Below are 7,349 nucleotides of genomic sequence, written 5' to 3'. Positions count from 1 at the left end.
GGCAAGGGTGGGATCTAGGACTAGGATGGAATCATCAATTCACCTCTCCCAAGCTACAAAAATAATTTTAAGAGCAAAAATGACTTTTCTGATTCAGATAATGCTGCATTGTTTTATCAAGTGTCTGATTAAAAACTTTATGCTAAACTCTGGAAAACAAAATATGGAACATGTTTCCTTTGCTATTATATTAAGTTAACTTGATTATTTGATGCTCTGAGTTAAAATGTTTCCTACTGAGCCAGGTCTTTCTTTTTGGCTTCAGATACATTAATTGTGACATTTACCCACATTTTTGCATTTGTATTCAAAACCACCAAGAGAATATATAACCATGATTATTCTTTTGTCACTTTTTTTCAAATTACTGTGATTGCACTGTTAGATATGCTTCAGCATGTGGGCCCTGCTGGCTTGTCATCATTAGACACCAACATAGAAGTCTACTAAAAAAAAAAAAAAATCAGAAGATGAAGATAAAACCACTTATTTAAGGCACTTTGTACGAATTAAGTAATGATAGTAGAGTCACATTACTCTTCCTCAAGTATAATTCTTAACTGCTTTTGTGTTTCTTGGCATTTGAATATTTCATTGTTGGCCCCGAGGATGATAAAATGAAAAGACAATACTGAGTTTTTGCTGCTGTACAATGTGTAGACTGTTGAAAAATACTCGTTAATCTTTGCTTTCAACTTATTTACATCTCTTCCTTTTTTATTGTTAGATAGTGTGACCCCAGCATCAAAGACTATTTTGAAAAATGAGAAAAATATAACCGTCTCCTCATCTGAATATAATCATTTTCCCTTTTTTGTATTCTTGGTCCATTTTTATCCTTTCACATACACAGCTTTCCATGACAGCAACCAGAATATGTATGCAATTTTAAATATGAATTTTTTGAGCTGTATTTAAAAGAATAATTGCCCAAGTTATGTCAAAACTTGATTGTGTTAGAAAAGCCTTGAGATCAGGAGACCTTGTGGGGAGGAAAATCCTCTGGATTTGGGGGATGTTCAGAGGCGAGATCTGATGTGGTGATGGTAGATGTCTTCTCAGGTGGTCCTTGATAAACAGTTTGAACATTTTTGTTTCTTATGATGAAAATCCTGTGATTTATACTGTCTCAAAACGATTTCAACAGTGAAATGTTTTTTGCAATTACTGTTGCTTATGCTTATTTCACACCCCACCATATTTTAAGCTTGTAGGTTGATAGCAAATGTCGCCCCCATTTTTTTAAATCCCTCCTTGTATCCACAACCTTTGGAGCCATTCCCATTAAGAGATAGTCTCTCTTTCCCCAGCCCTGGAATCTGGGCTGGATTCGTGTTACGCTTTGGCTAATGGGACGAAGCAGATGTGACGATGTGTCAGTACCGAGCTCAAGACTCAGGTTGTGTGCACATCTACTATAGCCTGTGCTAGCCTTCTCGAGGATGAGAGAGAGACTCTGGATTAGGGCCAAGTCAGCCCAGCAAAGGCCCAGCGTCCAGCCAGCCTTCAGATGACCACAGATGCAGGGCTGAGCCCAGTCAAGATGAGCGGAGCAGGCCCAGGTGAACAGGACTGCTCAGCTGAGAACTCATACATGGTGGTTATTTAAGGTTTTTATTTATTTATTTTTATTAGTTGAGACTTCATTTATTATTACTATTACTTTATTTGGCCACAAGGCATGCAGGATCTTAGTTTCCGAACCAAGGCTCGAATCTGTAATCCCTGAAGTGGAAGCGTGGAGTCCTAACCACTGGACCACCAAGGAATTCCCCATGTGTCTGGCTGATTGCTGAACCCAGGGTAGAAAAGGCATGAGCTAGGAAGCAGATAAAAAGCTGGAAGAAGATGCGAAGAGCCGTAGGAACTGCAGACATTCTTTATTCGCAGCCGCAAGGCAGACGTGTTTTATTCTCTAATGGTTGCCGCAATGCACGGCAACACAACACAAGGCAATTGCAAGAGCTTTTCAGGTGGTCCCTGCGCAGTGCTATAAATGATCTCAGCTGTTACATCATTATTTACAAAATGTAGGGTGAGAGCGAGAGTACATGGGGTGAGAGAGCCTGACCACCGCCATCCTGGCCAATTGCTCTTTCCCTACACCACGATTGCTATTTTAAGCCACTAGCTGTAGGGTGATTTATTGCACAGCATTAGTTTGGTAATATATAACTGATATAAAGTTCTATCACACTTTGACACTTTGCACAATTCTAGTTTTTCCTCCTGAGTTTCTATTGTCACAATAAACTAATATTGGTATGGGAGGGCACAGAAATGACATATGCTTTGCTTCCATTACTATCACCCATCTTTCATGGAGGCCAAGGGTTGGTGGAGACTACAGACTGACTGAGAAGTACTTCAAATCCCCATTGAGTGCTTCCGCTTGGAAAAATCTACCTTAGAGTTTTCATGCTTCTTTCTTCAGTGGGGTGAATGTGAGGTAATACTGCCTTTATTTAATTTTTCCTTTTTTATCAAATCTATCAAGCCTATAATCTCTTCTCAACAGATTTTTCAAGTGAGCAGGAAACAGGAAAAGATAAATGAAAGTTGGAGTGGTATCGTTAAAGGAGAAATGGTCTCTACAGCTCCAAGTACCATCTAATTAACCTCAGAATCAGGGTAGGACCCTGCAAATAGAAGTGCCCAATCCACAAGAAACTAACAAAACCACCTAAAATTTAAGCAATTCATCCTTTCGTTGGGGAGGTGCTGTGGCTGTTGTTATTTATTTTCATCCTAGTTTTAAATGGTTTAGGGTATAGATGTACTTTCATTCAGATGCAGTATTTCTCAGCACAGTATGTATATGACAGATTCCTTCTGTGGAATTATGTCATCAATGGGCTCAGGTATCTCACAGGTCAAGCAAGTTTTCGGACAGCAACCACCCCTCAGCAAACAGCAAGAAGAGCATCCACCAGTCTTGTCTTCTGCACTGAGGACAGCACTGAGTTCCTGATTTCTTATTAATTTGCTCTGATGAGGAGGATTTACCCTATTTGAGGAAAAGGGTGAATGGACTAAATCTGTTGTTCCTCTGTTTTTTAAATTCATTGTCTATGTTTCATTGTAAAAACAGAGCGTACAATTATTATCATTATTTTTAATTATAAAAATTATTTCTGCTCCTTTCACACATCATACTGTTCAGAAAACAGTCTTACATGCATATCTGAGACAATGTACCATCACACACTCTGTTTAAAGGCAAAGCACCACAGGGAAATCTGCTCAGCTGCCCAGGGCTCTCATCTCATGGGATCTCCCTTCCTGATTTTATGTTAATTTCTGAAAGTCAAAAATGTCATCTCCAGAAAAATGCTATATGGGGGTTGTAGAAAATACTTCATTCTATATGATAGCTGTAGAAATGGAATACTTTTCTTTACGTAGTGAAAAACTAAGACGAAAATGCCATGTAACATTGTTGGTACATGGTGTTTATGGCAGCAGAAAAGATACTGCTGTGAACTTGTCACCTTGACACCAAGAAGTCTAGCCCAGACTTTTAATACGCTTCCTATGTTTTTACTAGAGCTTCTTCCCTGCTGCTTTTCATTCATCGTTTTCCATATTCCAAATCAGAGGGTTGGTACAGCCTTTAAAACTGTATTAATAGGAGCAAATCCAGTATCCACTGATTTCTTCTCAAAAGGCATTCTCACCCATCAGCTAGTCCGGCAGTTTTATTCTCATGAATACTCTAGCCATGAAAACACTCCATAGGACACAGATGAATCCAGTGAATACAAGAAAAAGTCAATTGAGTTTTGGAGTGCTTGGTGCCTTGGATAAGTTGAAGACTATGAAACCCAAACCTCCCATTGTAGACAGGAAGCTGGACATGTGTCCTTCCCAGTATACTGTCCATTCATTTCATAGGCCAAGAAAGCTGTGGGCCTGCTGCCCATGCTCATCAGTCACAAAGCCAACACTTGAACTTTGGCAGTTACATCATAAACTGCTTCTCTAGTGGTGAGGAAGTGAGACACCATCACCAGGACGCACACCATCATGGTCAATGGCGTGTGTAACCAGGGCTGTGCTTCTTCAGCTTCAGGTTGGGCCACTCGAACACTAAGCTCTGGACTTGGTTCAAAACCTCCATGTCGGTCACAGCACGGGCAGGACTCCACAATTATTTTTAAAAATTTTTTTTTCAATTATTCACACATAGTTGACTTACAGTGTTGTGTTAATTTCTGCTGTACAGCAAACTTATTCAGTTATACATATATATATACATATATGTATATATATTCTTTTTCATATCGATTACTTTTCCATTATGGTTTATCATAGGACATTGAATATAATTCCCTGTGCTTATACACTAGGACCTTTGTTGTTTATTTTTTTTTAAGTTGTAAAATACTGAAAAATATAAGGAAGAAAAGTAGACCCTTTAAATCCTATGAATACTTTTGGAGAATTTATTTCTAGTCTTATACATATTTTTCTAGACATAATTGGAAATGCAAATGAATAAACAAACAGGAGACACTCATATAAAACCTAAGTAGTGGGAGGAGCAAAGTCAGAAATTTTAGTGGATTTGGAAGGCAAGTATGTGGCCATTCCCTCCTCTAAACTGAGGGCAATCGTGGTGTCTGAAGGTGGTGGTGGTGAAAACAAGAGTGAAGTTGTGGACAGGCACGCTTAGGTTGGGACCTGGCAGAAAGCAAAACTCACCATAAATGACAGCAAGCAGAGCAGACATCGATTTGGAGCTTCGTAAGTGCCAGGCATTATTCTAATCCCTTTCTATATAGTAACTCATTTAGTTCTCTTCCCAACCCTAGAATAAGGAATTGCTATTATTCTTGTTTACACAGGAGGAAATGTTAAGTAACTTGCCTCAAGGGTGGAGCTGGGTTTCAAATCCGTGCCATCTGTTTATAGTGTCCTTGCTCTTAAATGCTATGTGATAATTTTATCATTTTCTTTATTTATCAGTCTGGATTCCCCATGGGACTCCCACAGGCACCTTAGCCATTTAGAAGAAGCCCATCTAGCAGAGCTGTGGGGAATTTCACCTCGCCATTGCAATCATTTCTTGGCTTTCAAGCATGTTCCTCTGCAACAGAAATCTGAGTGTCATCCATCACCATTCATTTGTGCTATCGCCTATCAGGACCTTTTCTTTTTGCCTCTTTTCTTTCAGAACACAATAAATTATATTCAAACTGCAGTCATAGAGGAAACTTTCCTTCCCTCCTTCATCAACAAAGCTGATCGATGGGCGCGAAAGCCCCCGGGAAGCAGCATCTGCTCTAACTCAAGGATCCCCGCCCAAGTGGAGGATGAAATTAACAGACACAGAGCAGTTTTGCAGCTCAACATTTGTGCAAGTCTGGCACATGCACACATCATTAGCAACTCTATTTGAGTAGCAGGATCAAGGAGGTGAGCAGAAGAAGGGATCTCATTAAAGGGATATTCAAGAAAGAAGAAATTCAGAGCATTTAGGTAAACCTTCATGGCTAAAATAAATGAACAAATAGCCAGGTAAGTTGGGGAGGTGTTGACAGACAATTTGCATAATTTTGCCTCTGCACCTTCCAAATCAGAGGGATGTTATGCAATGAACTCCCCAGAGTGGCTGCCTCGTTTACTCAGCTCTGTGAGCTAAAATAAACCCTTTATGAAGGCAAGGATTTGCTGTCCTGTTTACTGCTGTAATCTGGGCTCATAGCACATGAAAATTAAATATTCATGGAATAAGTTAATGTAGACTTGCTCAAAGGTTACTTGACCTGAGCTAGGCAGATAAAGTCTGGCATGTTCAGCAGGAATGGTAACTTCTATTCTTAAAGTATATGGAATCAGTGGTGATATATTAGTGGAATGCTTCTTGTGTGCCCACTCTTATTCAAGGAAATGGAGGAGATACAACAAAAGCACAGTTGTAAGGATGATTGTGATTGGCCAGGCATGCTGTAAGTTCATTACTGAAGATTTGCTATTGGCCAGGCATGTTCTAAGTTCATTACTAGCATTAGCATGTTCAATTCTCTAAATACCGCCTTCGAGGTAGGTGGATAAAGTATACGTGTGATCATCTCCATTTGATGTACAAGGCAACTGGTACCAGGTCAACTTAGTAACTTGCCCAGAGTCCTAGGCTGTTAAACGTGGAGTTGGGATTCCCTCTGCTATGCTCTTTGGGATTCCCTGGTAGCTCAGCTGGTAAAGAATCCACCTGCAATGCAGGAGACCCCAGTTCAATTCCTGGGTTGGGAAGATACACTGAAGAAGGGATAGGCTACCCACTGCAATATTCTTGGGCTTCCCTGTTGGCTCAGCTGGTAAAGAATCCGCCTGCAATGTGGGAGACCTGGGTTCAACCCCTGGGTTGGAAAGATCCCCTGGAGAGGGGAACAGCTACCCACTCCAGTATTCTGGCCTGGAGAATTCCATGGGCTATAGAGTCCTTAGGGTCACAAAGAGTCAGACACGACTGAGTGACTTTCACTTTATGCTGTGATCTTTACTGCAGTTCTTTGTGTTCTCAGCCTGTTAGGAATTTACCCTTCATGTGAGGACTCAAAAGGAACACATATGAAGCAGAGAACAATGAAATCTTAAACTCTGTGGTCCTGGCAGCAAAAGGGAAAGGAGTACGTGTAGACTGGAGTTTTCAAAGAGAACTTCTGAAAGGAGGCTATGCTAGATCTGTCTTGAATTTCATCATTGGTTTGTATATATACCCATCTCTCCATCCTCCCATACACTTATCCTCCCATACACTTATTGAACAATCATTTTTTTTAATTTATTTTTAATTGAAGGATAATTGCTTTATAGAATTTTGTTGTTTTATATCAAACCTCAACATGAGTCAGCCATAAGTATACATATGTCCCCTCCCTGTTGAACTTTGCTCCCATCTCCCACCCCATCCCACCCCTCTAGGTTGATACAGAGCCCCTGTTTGAGTTTCCTGAGCCATACAGCAAATTCCCATTGGCTATCTATTTTACATATAAGAGTTGACTCACTGGAAAAGACTCTGATGCTGGGAGGGACTGGGGGCAAGAGGAGAAGGGGACGGCAGAGGATGAGATGGCTGGATGGCATCACTGACTCGATGGACGTGAGTTTGAGCAAACTCCGGGAGTTGGTGATGGACAGGGAGGCCTGGCGTGCTGCGATTCATGGGGTCGCAAAGAGCTGGACACGACTGAGTGACTGAACTGAACTGAACTGAATATTCCATCATGTATATGTACCTCACCTTCTTTATCCATTCATCTCTCAATGGGCATCTAGGTTGCTTCTATGTTCTAGCTACTGTAAATAGTGCTGCAATGAACAATGGTATATATGTATCTTTT

General features: G+C 40.5%; 1 pseudogene; it reads right to left on the bottom strand.

Moving 5' to 3' along the window:
* Window positions 1–3,660: 3,660 nt before the first annotated feature.
* LOC147370671 (oligosaccharyltransferase complex subunit OSTC pseudogene) lies at window positions 3,661–4,120 on the bottom strand (annotated as a pseudogene).
* Between the last annotated feature and the right edge of the window lie 3,229 nt (window positions 4,121–7,349).

Source organism: Bos grunniens, chromosome 6, assembly GCF_055505025.1.
Source record: "Bos grunniens cultivar Pamir isolate PY7600 chromosome 6, Bosgru_T2T1.0, whole genome shotgun sequence".
NCBI lineage: Eukaryota > Metazoa > Chordata > Mammalia > Artiodactyla > Bovidae > Bos > Bos grunniens.
This window is presented reverse-complemented; position numbering and strand designations above follow the sequence as displayed.